The 17,500-nt window shown below is 45.1% G+C and overlaps 20 non-coding genes across 20 annotated transcripts; all 20 read right to left on the bottom strand.

Annotated features, from left to right (window-relative positions):
• Positions 1–112: 112 nt before the first annotated feature.
• On the bottom strand, positions 113–231 carry LOC133433932 (5S ribosomal RNA). The gene has a single exon (XR_009778097.1). It is a non-coding gene; the product is annotated as a 5S ribosomal RNA (ribosomal RNA).
• A 199-nt stretch (positions 232–430) lies between these two features.
• Positions 431–549, bottom strand: LOC133433839 (5S ribosomal RNA). Its single transcript, XR_009778009.1, has one exon. It is a non-coding gene; the product is annotated as a 5S ribosomal RNA (ribosomal RNA).
• A 199-nt stretch (positions 550–748) lies between these two features.
• LOC133434200 (5S ribosomal RNA) lies at positions 749–867 on the bottom strand. The gene has a single exon (XR_009778353.1). It is a non-coding gene; the product is annotated as a 5S ribosomal RNA (ribosomal RNA).
• A 217-nt stretch (positions 868–1,084) lies between these two features.
• Positions 1,085–1,203, bottom strand: LOC133433621 (5S ribosomal RNA). The gene has a single exon (XR_009777822.1). It is a non-coding gene; the product is annotated as a 5S ribosomal RNA (ribosomal RNA).
• A 9,195-nt stretch (positions 1,204–10,398) lies between these two features.
• Positions 10,399–10,517, bottom strand: LOC133433910 (5S ribosomal RNA). The gene has a single exon (XR_009778076.1). It is a non-coding gene; the product is annotated as a 5S ribosomal RNA (ribosomal RNA).
• Positions 10,518–10,734: 217 nt separating this feature from the next.
• LOC133434126 (5S ribosomal RNA) lies at positions 10,735–10,853 on the bottom strand. The gene has a single exon (XR_009778282.1). It is a non-coding gene; the product is annotated as a 5S ribosomal RNA (ribosomal RNA).
• Positions 10,854–11,052: 199 nt separating this feature from the next.
• On the bottom strand, positions 11,053–11,171 carry LOC133434149 (5S ribosomal RNA). The gene has a single exon (XR_009778305.1). It is a non-coding gene; the product is annotated as a 5S ribosomal RNA (ribosomal RNA).
• Positions 11,172–11,388: 217 nt separating this feature from the next.
• Positions 11,389–11,507, bottom strand: LOC133434084 (5S ribosomal RNA). The gene has a single exon (XR_009778242.1). It is a non-coding gene; the product is annotated as a 5S ribosomal RNA (ribosomal RNA).
• Positions 11,508–11,706: 199 nt separating this feature from the next.
• LOC133433756 (5S ribosomal RNA) lies at positions 11,707–11,825 on the bottom strand. Its single transcript, XR_009777929.1, has one exon. It is a non-coding gene; the product is annotated as a 5S ribosomal RNA (ribosomal RNA).
• A 217-nt stretch (positions 11,826–12,042) lies between these two features.
• Positions 12,043–12,161, bottom strand: LOC133433755 (5S ribosomal RNA). Its single transcript, XR_009777928.1, has one exon. It is a non-coding gene; the product is annotated as a 5S ribosomal RNA (ribosomal RNA).
• Positions 12,162–12,360: 199 nt separating this feature from the next.
• Positions 12,361–12,479, bottom strand: LOC133433825 (5S ribosomal RNA). Its single transcript, XR_009777995.1, has one exon. It is a non-coding gene; the product is annotated as a 5S ribosomal RNA (ribosomal RNA).
• A 217-nt stretch (positions 12,480–12,696) lies between these two features.
• Positions 12,697–12,815, bottom strand: LOC133433754 (5S ribosomal RNA). Its single transcript, XR_009777927.1, has one exon. It is a non-coding gene; the product is annotated as a 5S ribosomal RNA (ribosomal RNA).
• Positions 12,816–13,015: 200 nt separating this feature from the next.
• On the bottom strand, positions 13,016–13,134 carry LOC133433824 (5S ribosomal RNA). The gene has a single exon (XR_009777994.1). It is a non-coding gene; the product is annotated as a 5S ribosomal RNA (ribosomal RNA).
• Positions 13,135–13,281: 147 nt separating this feature from the next.
• On the bottom strand, positions 13,282–13,400 carry LOC133434143 (5S ribosomal RNA). Its single transcript, XR_009778299.1, has one exon. It is a non-coding gene; the product is annotated as a 5S ribosomal RNA (ribosomal RNA).
• A 217-nt stretch (positions 13,401–13,617) lies between these two features.
• On the bottom strand, positions 13,618–13,736 carry LOC133433974 (5S ribosomal RNA). The gene has a single exon (XR_009778136.1). It is a non-coding gene; the product is annotated as a 5S ribosomal RNA (ribosomal RNA).
• A 199-nt stretch (positions 13,737–13,935) lies between these two features.
• On the bottom strand, positions 13,936–14,054 carry LOC133433753 (5S ribosomal RNA). Its single transcript, XR_009777926.1, has one exon. It is a non-coding gene; the product is annotated as a 5S ribosomal RNA (ribosomal RNA).
• Positions 14,055–14,271: 217 nt separating this feature from the next.
• LOC133433642 (5S ribosomal RNA) lies at positions 14,272–14,390 on the bottom strand. The gene has a single exon (XR_009777842.1). It is a non-coding gene; the product is annotated as a 5S ribosomal RNA (ribosomal RNA).
• Positions 14,391–14,589: 199 nt separating this feature from the next.
• Positions 14,590–14,708, bottom strand: LOC133433752 (5S ribosomal RNA). The gene has a single exon (XR_009777925.1). It is a non-coding gene; the product is annotated as a 5S ribosomal RNA (ribosomal RNA).
• Positions 14,709–14,907: 199 nt separating this feature from the next.
• On the bottom strand, positions 14,908–15,026 carry LOC133434188 (5S ribosomal RNA). Its single transcript, XR_009778342.1, has one exon. It is a non-coding gene; the product is annotated as a 5S ribosomal RNA (ribosomal RNA).
• Positions 15,027–15,225: 199 nt separating this feature from the next.
• Positions 15,226–15,345, bottom strand: LOC133434180 (5S ribosomal RNA). Its single transcript, XR_009778334.1, has one exon. It is a non-coding gene; the product is annotated as a 5S ribosomal RNA (ribosomal RNA).
• Between the last annotated feature and the right edge of the window lie 2,155 nt (positions 15,346–17,500).

Raw genomic sequence — 17,500 nt, 5'->3', positions numbered from 1 at the left:
AGTTAAAGTGCCTTAACCATGTGCAAAACACTTTAGGACGTGAGCTGTCGCTGTTACCACGTTGAAATATGTGTGGGTAGATTAAGCGAGAGCGCTCTCTGCTGGTTGAAAAAGCTTACAGCACCTGGTATTCCCAGGCGGTCTCCCATCCAAGTACTAACCAGGCCCGACCCTGCTTAGCTTTCGAGATCAGACGAGATCGGGCGCATCCAGGCTGGTATGGCCGTAAGCAGAAACTGCAGCTTGAAATACCTCTGATATGGAGTTGAAGATAAGTCATAGAATATAAGTCATTGATTTGTTGGTTTTATTTGTTGGAGTTAAAGTGCCTTAACCATGTGCAAAACACTTTAGGACGTGAGCTGTCGCTGTTACCACGTTGAAATATGTGTGGGTAGATTAAGCGAGAGCGCTCTCTGCTGGTTGAAAATGCTTACAGCACCTGGTGTTCCCAGGCGGTCTCCCATCCAAGTACTAACCAGGCCCGACCCTGCTTAGCTTCCGAGATCAGACGAGATCGGGCGCATCCAGGCTGGTATGGCCGTAAGCAGAAGCTGCAGCTTGAAATACCTCTTATATGGAGTTGAAGATATGTCATAGAATATTAGTCATTGATTTGTTGGTTTTATTTGTTGGAGTTAAAGTGCCTTTACCATGTGCAAAACACTTTAGGACGTGAGCTGTCGCTGTTACCACGTTTGAATATGTGTGGGTAGATTAAGCGAGAGCGTTCTCTGCTGGTTGAAAAAGCTTACAGCACCTTGTACTCCCAGGCGGTCTCCCATCCAAGTACTAACCAGGCCCAACCCTGCTTAGCTTCCGAGATCAGACGAGATCAGGCGCATCCAGGCTGGTATGGCCGTAAGCTGAAGCTGCAGCTTGAAATACCTCTTATATGGAGTTGAAGATAAGTCATATAATACAAGTCATTGATTTGTTGGTGATAATAATTTAGAAGCGCTTATTTGTTGGAGTTACAGTGCCTTAACCATGTGCAAAACACTTTAGGACGTGAGCTGTCGCTGTTACCACGTTGAAATATGTGTGGGTAGATTAAGCGAGAGCGTTCTCTGCTGGTTGAAAAAGCTTACAGCACCTGGTACTCCCAGGCGGTCTCCCATCCAAGTTTTAACCAGGCCCGACCCTGCTTAGCTTCCGAGATCAGACGAGATCGGGCGCATCCAGGCTGGTATGGCCGTAAGCTGAAGCTGCAGCTTGAAATACCTCTTATATGGAGTTGAAGATAAGTATAGAATATAAGTCATTGATTTGTTGGTTTTATTTGTTGGAGTTAAAGTGCCTTAACCATGTGCAAAACACTTTAGGACGTGAGCTGTCGCTGTTACCACGTTGAAATATGTGTGGGTAGATTAAGCGAGAGCGTTCTCTGCTGGTTGAAAAAGCTTACAGCACCTGGTGTTCCCAGGCGATCTCCCAGCCAAGTCCCTATGCCGACCAATGGTTGAGCTCTGTTCAGCAGGGAGAGCGCTCAACCCGCCAATCATTGAGCGCTGTTGAGCAGCAGTGATCGCCAATCATCATTGAGCGAGACACGTCTGTACGGCGGCCATGACAGTCTGACACCTCAGGGGACAGTTTGAGTGAAATATTGATTAATCTGTATTGAAACGCTACCGTTTATAAGCCGAATAGTAAGTGGCGTGACACTTATACACAGGATTCAATTTTACATCCAAGCATCATCTCCTTCACATTGTATTTAAACTTTCTTCATTAGGACCCTGCTTTTCTAGCGACAGTTTGGTCCCGGAGCGCAGTGGCTCCGGTGCGAGAAAAAAAAAAGAAGCGCAACACGCACACACACACACACACACACACACACACACACACACACACACACACACACACACACACACACACACACACACACACACACACAACAGCTGGAGATTGCCCATCTCCAGTGCGCTTTTGGCTTTTACGCATGGAACGAAGAAACAAATGAGCACACACACACAGATGCGCTGTGTGAGACACATTAAGCAGCCCAACTGTCCTTTTTAGTAAGTGGCGTGACACTTATACACAGGATTCAATTTTACGTCCAAGCATCATCTCCTCGCTGCATTCACGCAACCAGTGCTTAATTTGTAAAGTGGGAGGTCCCGGAGCGCAGAGGATGAGTGGCTCCGGTGCGAGAGAAAAAAAAAGCGCAACAAACACACACACACACACACACACACACACACACACACACACACACACACACACACACACACACACACACACACACACATTGATATGAGCGCGCAGCGGTGCGCAAAAAGTATATTTATTTACAGGTTTACCGGAGCGCGCTCCGGCTTGCTCCCCCTCAAATTAAGCCCTGCACGCAACACATTGACGACTTGGCAGGCTCATAATCCGATTCTGACGTATTTATGTGTTGTGTAAACTACGCCGAAGTCTCGGCAAACGCTGTGAGATGTAAATAATTGTGGCAACTTGAGTTTTCATAAGCAGTATAGTATTTTGTATCATTGTCTGTTTAGTTGTCTCCGTTCCGCTTATGGAGTTTGGCGTTGATGGCAGCAAACGCGTTTATGTTGCCATGGTTACCGGTCGCTTCATATACATTTATATTATGCTATCATAACATGTGGAAATCAATGTGTTTATGACATTCACTGTCATATGTTTAATTCAACTGCAGATTTTGGTCACCTTTCACTAAATCAGTGGTGATCCTAGTTATTATTTGCATCAAATGTCACTGATTTTTAATTACACCAGTCACTAATAATGAAGGCATTTCATTCATATAATAATGTAGATGCATCATTATCTAATGATTATAGTATTTAACCGCATATTAAACTTGTATATTTCTTCGTTCCCTGCCAACCTGCCAATCATGGAGACCTAAGGGTGGAGCCATGCGGGGAAGGGTCTCCCCTGACGGGCCAATCAGCATCATGCCGTTTGCCAGCCATAACTACAGTTTTCATTTCGCTGAGGTGAGTTTAATCTTCTTCACCTTGAACTTTTCTATGTGTATATTTTAGCGTACGTTAAACTATCTTGATGCTGGTTTTTATGAATGAAAAGATTCTCTGAAAAGTGGCAACTTTCTGCGGCAAAGATGATTATTTACATAGCACTAATTAGTATGTTGATAATGACAATGTAACGTTCAGCTAACAACTGCTAGTAGTTTGGCATCTCATTATTGTGAGAATTTCTGTATATTCTATCACTTTTATCATCATGACAGCATTTTAATTAACCTATAACATATTGTAAATGTGAAAAAAAATTATTGTCTATCTATTATATCATCTAGTGATCTCCTTTTACCTCATCAAATAACCTAACTACTATTAAACCATGAGCTAGATAGTTATCTGAAACATGACAAAATATCATACAGTTTCATATTCACTTAATTAATATTTGTTTCTGTTGTTAAGGTTCAACATGGAGTGGAAGGGACATAAATGCAGTGTGTGCGACAAGACTTTCACTGAGAAGTCAAACCTGACAAGGCACATGAAGCTTCATGCTCCAAAGGAGATTGAGTGTGATGTGTGTAGTAAAAGCTTCACCTTCAAGCATCAACTGAACTCCCACCTGAAGCAGCATCTGTATCCACGCATTGCAGTGTATAGGCAGGGAGAGGCCAGGCTGCTGTGCTCAGATGCTGCTAGGACTGTGGCCGAGGCCCCCAGCAAAGCAGTTGACCCTGGATGGCTGGATCCTGAAAAGGCAGAGGCTGCTGCCAAGAAATCTGGAGGGGAAATGTGGAAAGGCCAGTTAATAATCACATTTGGCAAATACGCTGGACAGACATTCAGGTGGCTACTTGAAAATGATGTTGGCTGGGTGGTATGGTTGGTCGCTGAATATTGCCAGAAGGGTGAGAAGAATGAGCTCCTTAAATGGCAAAAGGAGCGAATGCTGGAGTTTGTCAGAGAGTTCCCTTCTGTCAAATGTCATCTTGACAAGAGGTTGGAGGTAATAACTGTTTTTCTCCTTTACTTTACTCAACATTACATTATAATTGCTTTAGACATATTAAGAACTCATTGGAGATGTTGGGTGGTACAGATGTATTTTATTTTTTTGCAGAAACGGGAATCAAAAAAAGAAAAGGCAGCTGCATCTTCTGTTTCCAAATTCCAACAGGAACCTGGCTATTTAAGCGATGCTGAAATATTGGCTGCTGCAGGTAATATTATGCTAAAATGAAAATCAAATAACCTTTCTTTACAACACAATATGCAAAAATTGCATAATACATTCACATCATACACTTTCTTGACTTAAGCTAGATACATTTTAGTCTTGTGACGTATTATATGCACTGTATGTACACTCATCTGAAAGGAATGTAAACTGTAATGTGAGTAGAATAGACAACTTTTGTGTAAAATAATACTGATTAAGAAAGCTTCTGTACAACATTACAGCCATTTCTAATCTGAAAAAAATGTTTGTGTTTTGTGAAATTCATTACTACATATGAATCCATGTGGTTAATACATTTTTCTGGCATTTCTTCATCAGAAAAAGTCCTTGACGAGTCTGAGGTACCGGTCTCAACTCAGCTTACCACCTGGGGAGAGCTCGCTCCAGCTGTGACCCAGGACTCTACCAACAGGCCCAGCACTTCTCAGGGAAGACCCACAGCTGAGAGCTCTGCCTCAGAATCCAGTGGCATCGTGCTGGGGGGTTGGCAGAAATACTGGGAGCAGCCACCTGCATCTGCCCAAGCCCTTGGTATAGCCCCTCCTAACATCAGGTGGCTAAAATGTGATGAGCGCTACGGTCTCTATGAAGGCTTGTCCAGGTACAAGAATGCAAAAGGTGAGCTAGTGGAGAGGAAGCTCTTAAAGGAGAAGATGGAGTTCCACCCGCCTCCGCCTCCTGTCTCTGTCAAGGGAGCAGTGCCCAACATGATGGCCTTTTTTACCACCCCTGCCTTCTTCTGGCGGCCAGTTGGTGTGATGAAAGCCAAGATCCGCTGCCCCAACACCAACTGCCTTGCACCACCAGGGGAATACCTGGAGAAGAAAGGCTTTGGCAGCTATGCCAGGCAAGTGTGTGGGATGATGTACAACTACACCCTGTTGACAGAGAAACTGAAATGTTCTCACTGTGAAAGGATGCGGCAGGCGGTGAGCAGGGCACATGGTGATGCAGACAGTGACCAGGAGGAGGAGGATTCACATCACCTCCAACAGTACATGTGGTTGGCACACAGACCCAGGATTCTGATGAACCTCGCCCCAGCCATCAGAAGCATGTTTCCTGCAATTCTGTGTGGGAAGCGTGCTATCGACAGAGGTGTCATCACCCTGCTGAGCGACCGGCTCAATGCTGTGTCCATGAACAAGGTACAGAGACTGCTGCAGCAGGGCCACGATGAGTGGTATGTCCAACGGCGTGACCTTTACCAGACTCTCCTGTACGAGGCCCACACAGCTGGATCTTCATCGTCTCAGAGTGGCATCCTTTCCTTTGTAAAAGCTCCTGGTACGTACACCCCTCCCATCCCTCAGTCTCCTCTTCCATCTGCCCGTGTGCTGAGGCGTGCACACATGATCATGGAAATGGAAAGGATGCCTGAGTACAGAGCTGCCATCCTCAGTGTGACTGGAGAGATCCTCTGCATTGATGGTACAAAAAAGGTATGAATAAAACATCACTTTGATCAGTATTCTGTTGTGCTAACGAAGCTCAGTTCTTGATAATCAAGTCGAGTGAGAATACTTTGTGATTTATAGGCATGCAGGAGGACAGACTGGAAAAGTTGTTACAGTAAGAGACACTGTAATATGAATGTTCTGCTTTGTTTTGTAGATCCTCAAGAAGATATATGGTGATGGCCAGGGCACCATGCAGTATGTCACCAGTGTTCTGAATGAATGGGGCCAGTTCTTGACGACAGTGGTGGTGGCAGCTGAGTCTGAGGGGTGCTACAGGCGTATGGCAAACGGTCTGACTGCCCGGTTCCAACGTGCAAACGCTCCTGCACCAAAGGTCATATATGCAGACAACAACTGTTGTCGGTAAGTTAAATAATACCTCCATATAACTGATAATGAAATTGATAATTCAATTGATAGATGAAACAGTGAAGATTAAATTACTTTTTCTTATTACCAGGAGCACAGGCTGTATAAAATGTTGATATCATTTCAGTGACAGTGGTTCATCCTTCCTGGAGACTCTGTTCAGCGACTGGGTGCAGAAGGGTACTGTGGTCAGACTTGACATCCGACACTGGCTGCACCGCTGGGATGCTGTCATCATCAAACAGAGCCATGCCAAGTATGGGGCATTCATGAGTGCTTTGGCAGGTGCAGTGTTGGCCTACAACAAGGACGACATGATGCTCTTGTGCAAGGCTGTCAGGAGTGGCAACCAGGAGTTGTACGCCGCATACTCCGACGAGGAAATGATATCCTTCCTCAAGCCTTGTCAGATCAGGTCCTACGTTAGGCGCATCACCCGTGGTGTTGACGTAAGTGTAAAATTAATCCACATATTAATTGTGTGAATTAGAAGCATCACACTGGATGAGCCCTAATTAATTATTATGTTAAATATATGTTACAGGAGACAGCTTCAGTGGTCGAGTCCATCATTGCTGAGTTCAAGGGAGCAGCAGGCCTTGACATCGATGGCATCCACCTGTTCAAGTCAGCAGAGGCAGTTGATGCTCACTGGGCAACTGCAAGCAAGCATCTTGGTTGCATGCAGGTGGGCTATTGTCTTTGTAGACACATTGTCATGTGTCATTGTAAAAGCATCTAAACAAATATGGCAATATTTCAAACGACACCATAATAAACAAGAAACTTGCGATTTGTTGTGTGTTTTACAGGATCCCCCCGGCATACAGCTGTACGTCGCTGTGAAGGTGGTTGTGCTGCATGGTGTTCGACTGAACAAGTACAGGTGCCGACGAGGCAGTAACTCCTTGGAGGGGTTGCATGCACACCTCTACAATGCCATTCCTTCCCAGAGATGTGGTATCATGCCATTCCAAGTAAGTAACAAAAATAACACTTCAATAGAGCAAAAAATCTTTCAACAATACATTTTATTTCATAGCTTTAATAACGCATTCAATTGGTCTTGTGTTTCAGGTCTATCTGATTGTGTTTGCTGTCCAGTGGAACAATCGGATGGAGTCACTCCAGGTTGCTGGCGGGCAGGGTCGGCAGACATCATGCATGGATGCGCAGCAGATCCAGCGCATGAATCAGCAGGCTGAGGTGCTCTTCGGCAAAGACCATGTCCTGGAGCCCAACTTTGCTGCTCCTATGCCTTATCCTGATCAGTACAGGGACCCAGAAGAGGAGGAGCTCCTTGGTGTGGAGTATGCCATGTGCCAGTCAACAAGCTTCACTGCGAGGAGTTACTATGCCCAGAGAGGTAAAGTTAATCGCACACTTGAACAATATACATACATACGAGGCTATACTATCCCTTTATTCTTCATCCATATTCTAACAATGACAGTAAAGTTAAATTTCATATCACCGGTAATATTAAACAAAAAAAAATCTTGCATATTATGTGCATGTCTGTGTATGCATGAAGTGTTTGCAAGTGGCCAGACACATTTGTGATGAGTACAATTGCATATTTGCAGTTGAGGAAGCAGTTGAGGAAGAGCAGACTGGTGACGAAGAGGAGTCGGCTGAGCAAAGCGAGGAGGAGATGGCAGATGAGGGAATCGACATGCCTGCAGAGGAGGATCCTATTGATGACATCTGTAGGAAACACGCCATCCTCACGGAAGCAGAGCGTGTGGAGGAGGAGGATAGTCCCGCTCTGCAGGATGTGCTGATGACCCAGCGACATCTGCATCTGCCAGGAATAGAGGAAGTGGAGGCGTTGGCATTGCTGATGCTTGAACTGGCAGACAACAGTCACCACCACCTTGTGCCAGCTGACCTCAGGCAGAAGATCGTCACTGCTGCCGGTTCCCTTCAGGAGCATGACAAGACTGCTGTCAACTTTGTGAAGAGGTACGAGTCCAGATGGGGCTACACGCTGTTTGGCCGGTGTCTTGGGGCTGACACACCCGAGACCAGAGCAGCCCAGAAAACAAAGTTTGGGTGGATGAGGTACCCTCAGGCAGCGCAGGTGACAGAGGACAGTCGTCTGTTGTACCTCGTCATCAAGATGCTCAAAAATCAGCCACCGACCAATTTTCTCTCCTCCCCCAGTAAAATAACATCTTCCATAAAGGGGCAGTACAAAAGGATCGTTGACAGAGTCAGAGATGACCCCATCCTCTGCACTCTCTCCATTCCTCTGCCCAATCTGAATGCCAAATCCATCTCTAATTTCATCACCAGAGAGGAGAAGAAGGCCAATTACAGGGCTACAGTAGTGCCAACAGCAAAGCCTCACCGGACAGTGCTCTCACATGAGCAAATGCCAGCAGCTCCAACTCTGCCAGCCTCCCTACCACCACCAGATCGAGCTCAGGTTCAGTACCAGGACGTTCAACACGTTGCTGGTAAAAGGCGTGGTGAGAAGCGGAGGTAAGTTATTTGAGCACTTTATTGCTAGAAATGTGGAAATTTTGGACATAAATCATTCTGACACTCATCATCACGTTTAATATTCACAGGATAGATGGTGAGGAACCGGAGCTGGTGACCAGGCCCATTCAGCCTAAGCCTGCTGCTGCGGCCAAACCCATAGCGCCCAGAGTGTCCCCAGCGCCCGTACTCCTGGTGGTTCCTGCACAACCACAGGCTCCCTCCATGCGTCTTCACACTTCAGGCCTCATACTTGTAGCACCACCCCTTGCACAGCCATCCAACCCAGTCATGCCTCGCAAATCCTCAAAGCCATGTGGGGCATGCAAAGTACCTCAGTGTGGTGGGCAGCGTAAGAGGTACACACCCTCCAAGGACAAAGCCGAAGGAAGCAGCCAGAAAATCTTCACCTTCTGCCCGGCAACAAATAAATCAACCACTTCTGGTTTTGATGGTGTTGTCTATGACTGTTTTCAGCACTTTAAAAATGTGGTTGATGAGGAATTAAGGAAGAGGAAACTCTTATGATTGTTGTTATTTTAATAAAATATATTTTCTTGCATGATTACTTGAGAATAATGTGTCTTTTTTGGGGTTTTTTTAGATTGTGAGCAGAAAGACACAACTCTATGCAACCAAAGAATTTTAATGATGGCAGCATCATTAAAATTCTTTGTACACTTATTGGGTGCATACAGTTTTTGTATAAAATGCTGCTGCAACTTTTCACTTTCCAACAATAGACTAGAATGTCAGAAATGGGCTTATTTAACATTTTGGGGGTATTTAAAGTGGCTGTATCCAAATCTGCTACAGTATGTACCAGGCTCAAAAAAATTAGTTTTAAGCCTCCTAATTACTACAATAACATAGGCCTAAAAACATAGGCATTGCAGTAATTATGTGAACAGGATAGAATATTAAAGTATCACATATCTACATGAACCCTCTCTGGCTTGTTCCTTATGAACAATAAGTTGTTTTTTTAGATATTGGATGCAAATTCGCACATAATGACGTCACACTTAATTTGGATGTGAATTTGACAATTGTGATTTGTTGTCTCAGGGTAAGCAGTAATCTACAGAAGTTTCATGGTGATTAATTGACATTTTTTGCCCTGTTCAGCAGTAATGCCAGTGGAGTTGATATACTTATTTCTCTATATTGAGGCATTTCAGCAGATTTGAATTCAGCAATACTGAAGAGACTTAACCCCCAGATGTTGTATTTACCATGAGTTTTATTCTCCATTCATTAATTATCATTAATACATAATTTGCAAAGACTCCACACACGTCTGAATGACCCCTGAAGCGCTTCTTCATCTTTGCCACAGCCAGGGATCGAACCCGCGACCTTCTGCTCCACAGCTCCACAGCTCCAAAGCTTCCACACACGTCTGGATGACCACTGAAGCACTTCTTCATCTTTGCCACAGCCTGGGATCGAACCCGCGACCTTCTGCTCCACAGCTCCACAGCTTGGACACCTCCATCCCCAGGATCACCCACACCCCAGGTTGACTATAGGGACTTGGGGGGGTCATGAGCCATTCCCAGGCGGTCTCCCATCCAAGTCCTAACCAGGCCCGACCCTGCTTAACTTCCGAGATCAGACGAGATCGGGCGCATCCAGGCTGGTATGGCCGTAAGCTGAAGCTGCAGCTTGAAATACCTCTTATATGGAGTTGAAGATAAGTCATATAATATAAGTCATTGATTTGTTGGTGATAATAATTTAGAAGCGCATATTTGTTGGAGTTAAAGTGCCTTAACCATGTGAAAAACAATTTAGGACGTGAGCTGTCGCTGTTACCACGTTGAAATATGTGTGGGTAGATTAAGCAAGAGCGCTCTCTGCTGGTTGAAAAAGCTTACAGCACCTGGTATTCCCAGGCGGTCTCCCATCCAAGTACTAACCAGGCCCGACCCTGCTTAGCTTCCGAGATCAGACGAGATCAGGCGCATCCAGGCTGGTATGGCCGTAAGCAGAAGCTGCAGCTTGAAATACCTCTTATATGGAGTTGAAGATAAGTCATATAATATAAGTCATTGATTTGTTGGTGATAATAATTTAGAAGCGCTTATTTGTTGGAGTTAAAGTGCCTTAACCATGTGCAAAACACTTTAGGACGTGAGCTGTCGCTGTTACCACGTTGAAATATGTGTGGCTAGATTAAGCGAGAGCGTTCTCTGCTGGTTGAAAAAGCTTACAGCACCTGGTATTCCCAGGCGGTCTCCCATCCAAGTACTAACCAGGCCCGACCCTACTTAGCTTCCGAGATCAGACGAGATCGGTCGCATCCAGGCTGGTATGGCCGTAAGCAGAAGCTGCAGCTTGAAATACCTCTTATATGGAGTTGAAGATAAGTCATAGCATATAAGTCATTGATTTGTTGGTTTTATTTGTTGGAGTTAAAGTGCCTTAACCATGTGCAAAACCCTTTAGGACGTGAGCTGTCGCTGTTACCACGTTGAAATATGTGTGGGTAGATTAAGCGAGAGCGCTCTCTGCAGGTTGAAAAAGCTTACAGCACCTGCTATTCCCAGTCGGTCTCCCATCCAAGTACTAACCAGGCCCGACCCTGCTTAGCTTCCGAGATCAGACGAGATCGGGCGCATCCAGGCTGGTATGGCCATAAGCAGAAGCTGCAGCTTGAAATACCTCTTATATGGAGTTGAAGATAAGTCATAGAATATAAGTCATTGATTTGTTGGTGATAATAATTTAGAAGCGCTTATTTGTTGGAGTTAACGTGCCTTAACCATGTGAAAAACACTTTAGGACGTGAGCTGTTGCTGTTACCACGTTGAAATATGTGTGGCTAGATTAAGCGAGAGCGTTCTCTGCTGGTTGAAAAAGCTTACAGCACCTGGTATTCCCAGGCGGTCCCCCATCCAAGTACTAACCAGGCTCGAACCTGCTTAGCTTCCGAGATCAGACAAGATCGGGCGCATCCAGGCTGGTATGGCCGTAAGCAGAAGCTGCAGCTTGAAATACCTCTTATATGGAGTTGAAGATAAGTCATAGCATATAAGTCATTGATTTGTTGGTTTTATTTGTTGGAGTTAAAGTGCCTTAACCATGTGCAAAACACTTTAGGACGTGAGCTGTCGCTGTTACCACGTTGAAATATGTGTGGGTAGATTAAGCGAGAGCGCTCTCTGCAGGTTGAAAAAGCTTACAGCACCTGGTATTCCCAGGCGGTCTCCCATCCAAGTACTAACCAGGCCCGACCCTGCTTAGCTTCCGAGATCAGACGAGATCGGGCGCATCCAGGCTGGTATGGCCGTAAGCAGAAGCTGCAGCTTGAAATACCTCTCATATGGAGTTGAAGATAAGTCATATAATATGAGTCATTGATTTGTTGGTGATAATAATTTAGAAGCGCTTATTTGTTGGAGTTAAAGTGCCTTAACCATGTGCAAAACACTTTAGGACGTGAGCTGTCGCTGTTACCACGTTGAAATTTGTGTGGGTAGATTAAGCGAGAGCGCTCTCTGCTGGTTGAAAAAGCTTACAGCACCTGGTATTCCCAGGCGGTCTCCCATCCAAGTACTAACCAGGCCCGACCCTGCTTAGCTTCCGAGATCAGACGAGATCGGGCGCATCCAGGCTGGTATGGCCGTAAGCAGAAGCTGCAGCTTGAAATACCTCTTATATGGAGTTGAAGATAAGTCATAGAATATAAGTCATTGATTTGTTGGTTTTATTTGTTGGAGTTAAAGTGCCTTAACCATGTGCAAAACACTTTAGGACGTGAGCTGTCGCTGTTACCACGTTGAAATATGTGTGGCTAGATTAAGCGAGAGCGCTCTCTGCTGGTTGAAAATGCTTACAGCACCTGGTATTCCCAGGCGGTCTCCCATCCAAGTACTAACCAGGCCCGACCCTGCTTAGCTTCCGAGATCAGACGAGATCGGGCGCATCCAGGCTGGTATGGCCGTAAGCAGAAGCTGCAGCTTGAAATACCTCTCATATGGAGTTGAAGATAAGTCATATAATATGAGTCATTGATTTGTTGGTGATAATAATTTAGAAGCGCTTATTTGTTGGAGTTAAAGTGCCTTAACCATGTGCAAAACACTTTAGGACGTGAGCTGTCGCTGTTACCACGTTGAAATTTGTGTGGGTAGATTAAGCGAGAGCGCTCTCTGCTGGTTGAAAAAGCTTACAGCACCTGGTATTCCCAGGCGGTCTCCCATCCAAGTACTAACCAGGCCCGACCCTGCTTAGCTTCCGAGATCAGACGAGATCGGGCGCATCCAGGCTGGTATGGCCGTAAGCAGAAGCTGCAGCTTGAAATACCTCTTATATGGAGTTGAAGATAAGTCATAGATATATAAGTCATTGATTTGTTGGTTTTATTTGTTGGAGTTAAAGTGCCTTAACCATGTGCAAAACACTTTAGGACGTGAGCTGTCGCTGTTACCACGTTGAAATATGTGTGGCTAGATTAAGCGAGAGCGCTCTCTGCTGGTTGAAAATGCTTACAGCACCTGGTATTCCCAGGCGGTCTCCCATCCAAGTACTAACCAGGCCCGACCCTGCTTAGCTTCCGAGATCAGACGAGATCGGGCGCATCCAGGCTGGTATGGCCGTAAGCAGAATCTGCTGCTTGAAATACCTATTATTTGTTGGAGTTAAAGTGCCTTAACCATGTGCAAAAGACTTTAGGACGTGAGCTGTCGCTGTTACCACGTTGAAATATGTGTGGGTAGATTAAGCGAGAGCGCTCTCTGCTGGTTGAAAATGCTTACAGCTCCTGGTATTCCCAGGCGGTCTCCCATCCAAGTACTAACCAGGCCCGACCCTGCTTAGCTTCCGAGATCAGACGAGATCGCGCGCATCCAGGCTGGTATGGCCGTAAGCTGAAGCTGCAGCTTGAAATACTTCTTATATGGAGTTGAAGATAAGTCATATAATACAAGTCATTGATTTGTTGGTGATAATAATTTAGAAGCGCTTATTTGTTGGAGTTAAAGTGCCTTAACCATGTGCAAAACACTTTAGGACGTGAGCTGTCGCTGTTACCACGTTGAAATATGTGTGGGTAGATTAAGCGAGAGCGTTCTCTGCTGGTTGAAAAAGCTTACAGCACCTGGTGTTCCCAGGCGGTCTCCCATCCAAGTACTAACCAGGCCCGACCCTGCTTAGCTTCCGAGATCAGACGAGATCGGACGCATCCAGGCTGGTATGGCCGTAAGCAGAAGCGGCAGCTTGAAATACCTCTTATATGGAGTTGAAGATAAGTCATAGAATATTAGTCATTGATTTGTTGGTTTTATTTGTTGGAGTTAAAGTGCCTTAACCATGTGCAAAACACTTTAGGACGTGAGCTGTCGCTGTTACCACGTTGAAATATGTGTGGGTAGATTAAGCGAGAGCGTTCTCTGCTGGTTGAAAAAGCTTACAGCACCTGGTATTCCCAGGCGGTCTCCCATCCAAGTACTAACCAGGCCCGACCCTGCTTAGCTTCCGAGATCAGACGAGATCGGGCGCATCCAGGCTGGTATGGCCGTAAGCTGAATCTGCCGCTTGAAATACTTCTTATATGGAGTTGAAGATAAGTCATATAATACAAGTCATTGATTTGTTGTTGATAATAATTTAGAAGCGCTTATTTGTTGGAGTTAAAGTGCCTTAACCATGTGCAAAACACTTTAGGACGTGAGCTGTCGCTGTTACCACGTTGAAATATGTGTGGGTAGATTAAGCAAGACCGTTCTCTGTTGGTTGAAAAAGCTTACAGCACCTTGTACTCCCAGGCGGTCTCCCATCCAAGTACTAACCAGGCCCGACCCTGCTTAGCTTCCGAGATCAGACGAGATTGGGCGCATCCAGGCTGGTATGGCCGTAAGCAGAAGCTCCTGCTTGAAATACCTCTTATATGGAGTTGAAGATAAGTCATAGAATATAAGTCATTGATTTGTTGGTTTTATTTGTTGGAGTTAAAGTGCCTTAACCATGTGCATAACACTTTAGGACGTGAGCTGTCGCTGTTACCACGTTGAAATGTGTGTGGGTAGATTAAGCGACAGCGCTCTCTGCTGGTTGAAAAAGCTTACAGCACCTGGTATTCCCAGGCGGTCTCCCATCCAAGTACTAACCAGGCCCGACCCTGCTTAGCTTCCGAGATCAGACGAGATCGGGCGCATCCAGGCTGGTATGGCCGTAAGCAGAAGCTGCAGCTTGAAATACCTCTTATATGGAGTTGAAGATAAGTCATAGAATATAAGTAATTGATTTGTTGGTTTTATTTGTTGGAGTTAAAGTGCCTTAACCATGTGCATAACACTTTAGGACGTGAGCTGTCGCTGTTACCACGTTGAAATATGTGTGGGTAGATTAAGCGAGAGCGCTCTCTGCTGGTTGAAAAAGCTTACAGCACCTGGTATTCCCAGGCGGTCTCCCATCCAAGTACTAACCAGGCCCGACCCTGCTTAGCTTCCGAGATCAAACGAGATTGGGCGCATCCAGGCTGGTATTGCCGTAAGCAGAAGCTCCTGCTTGAAATACCTCTTATATGGAGTTGAAGATAAGTCATAGAATATAAGTCATTGATTTGTTGGTTTTATTTGTTGGAGTTAAAGTGCCTTAACCATGTGCAAAACACTTTAGGACGTGAGCTGTCGCTGTTACCACGTTGAAATATGTGTGGGTAGATTAAGCGAGAGCGCTCTCTGCTGGTTGAAAAAGCTTACAGCACCTGGTATTCCCAGGCGGTCTCCCATCCAAGTACTAACCAGGCCCGACCCTGCTTAGCTTCCGAGATCAGACGAGATCGCGCGCGTTCCAGGCTGGTATGGCCGTAAGCTGAAGCTGCAGCTTGAAATGCGGACCGGCCCGTAGCAGCTGAGCGTAACCGCTCCCCTGCAGCTCCCCGGCAGCCGGCCAGGCAGGGCAGCTGGGTGACGGTTCGGAGGAAGGGTAGTCTTAAAGGGCTCAGCGACACATCTGTTACTTCTCAAGGACCAACGCCTGCCAACAAAACTGTAGGATTGCATTATGTAATTAGCGACTCTAAAACTGTAGGATTACATGATATTGGCGACTCTGGCCAGGTGCCTAGCAAAATAGAAGTGGTTGCAGTTCCCCGCCCTCCAAAAGTTCACCAGGTGCAGCGTTATAGAGGCGTTAACCAAGATAACCTTGTAAAAATTAAAACCAATGCACATTTGGTACCAATTACAGACCGAAAAATTAGATGCGGACTACTAAATATACGATCATTAAGCTCTAAGTCTCTGTTAGTAAATGATATAATTACAGAGAGCAGGAGTGATATTTTCTGCTTAACAGAAACATGGTTACAGGAGGAAGAGTATGTTAGTTTGAATGAATCAACTCCGCCCGGCTACTTTAATCATCACATTCCTAGAAGCACGGGCCGAGGCGGAGGAGTCGCAGCAATTTATAACTCCGGTCTCCAAACAAAAATTGAACCCAAGTGCAACTATAATACATTTGAAAGCCTCATGCTTGGTCTGAAATTTCCGAGCCGGAAATCAGAGAAGCCAGTTGTGTTAGTGGTAGTGTACCGGCCCCCTGCTGGTGCGTATCTGGAGTTTTTGTCTGAATTTTCAGATTTCCTTTCTGGATTATTGATCAGCACAGATAAATTCATCATAGTGGGTGATTTTAACATTCATATGGATGTTGAAAGCGATAATCTTAAATTAGCCTTCGATTCTCTTCTAGAATCAATGGGTATCTCACAAAAAGTGGATAAACCGACGCACTGTTTTAATCATACTCTCGATCTCGTTCTCACCTACGGTGTTGAAACTGATGGTCTGTTGGTGTCACCTGTAAACTCCCTTTTATCCGACCATTACTTAATAACGTTTGAATTTAATTTTGTTGATGTTGAAGTGCAAAATAGGAGGTATTATTTTAGCAGATGTTTGTCTGATGAAGTTATTGTTAAATTTAGGGAGGCCATTGCTTATCTTACGACAGTGCGAAATAGTGATGTAGTCGAGGCCAGTGACCTGGGTTCTACCTCTGCAGATGTTGATTTCCTTGCTAGTAACACTGCTGATTTGTTGCATTCAGCTTTAGATGAAGTTGCTCCTTTGAAAAGGAGGGTTTCTAGCCACAGGAGCTTAACTCCCTGGTATAATTCAGATATCCGCATGTTGAAACAAAACGTGCGTAAAATGGAAAGGAAGTGGTACTCTTGTAGGTCTGTAGACTCTTATTGTGAATGGAAAGATATTTTAATAGTATATAAAAAAGCCATTCGCAAAGCCAGAACAGCTTATTATTCAACGTTGATAGAGGATAACAAAAGTAACCCACGTTTTCTGTTCAGCACTGTAGCCAGGCTGACAAAGAGTCACAACTCTGTTGAGCCGTGCATTCCTGCAGCTCTCAGTAGTGAGGACTTTATGGGCTTCTTCAACAGTAAAATCGCGAGAATTAGAGAAGAAATCGGCCAGCCGGTTGTGGGTGTTTCTTCGGCTTTGGCGACTTCCCTGGGCTCTGACTTGTCTCTGGACTGTTTTGGTCCTGTGGACCTCCCTGAGCTGACTTCACTCGTTAGTGGAGCTAAGTCAACCACATGTATGTTAGACCCCATCCCGACTCGTCTATTCAAACATATTTTTTCTCTTATTGGTACGACAATACTGGACCAAATTAACTTATCCCTAAGTTTAGGATATGTACCACAGGTTTTCAAAGTCGCAGTAATTAAACCTTTACTTAAAAAACCTTCTCTTGACCCAGACACCTTAGCTAATTATAGACCAATTTCCAACCTTCCATTTGTGTCTAAAATTCTGGAAAAGGCAGTTTCAAGCCAGTTATGTGACTATTTGTATAGAAATGATCTGTTTGAAGTCTTTCAGTCAGGGTTCAGAATGCATCATAGCACAGAGACAGCACTTGTTCGAGTCACGAATGACCTCCTTATGGCCTCAGATAAGGGATTAGTGTCCATACTGGTTCTACTGGACCTCAGTGCT

The sequence above is a fragment of the Cololabis saira genome, unplaced genomic scaffold (assembly GCF_033807715.1).
Source record: "Cololabis saira isolate AMF1-May2022 unplaced genomic scaffold, fColSai1.1 scf045, whole genome shotgun sequence".
NCBI lineage: Eukaryota > Metazoa > Chordata > Actinopteri > Beloniformes > Belonidae > Cololabis > Cololabis saira.
The sequence above is the reverse complement of the archived record's forward strand: the minus strand, read 5'-3'. Positions and strand labels throughout refer to the sequence as shown.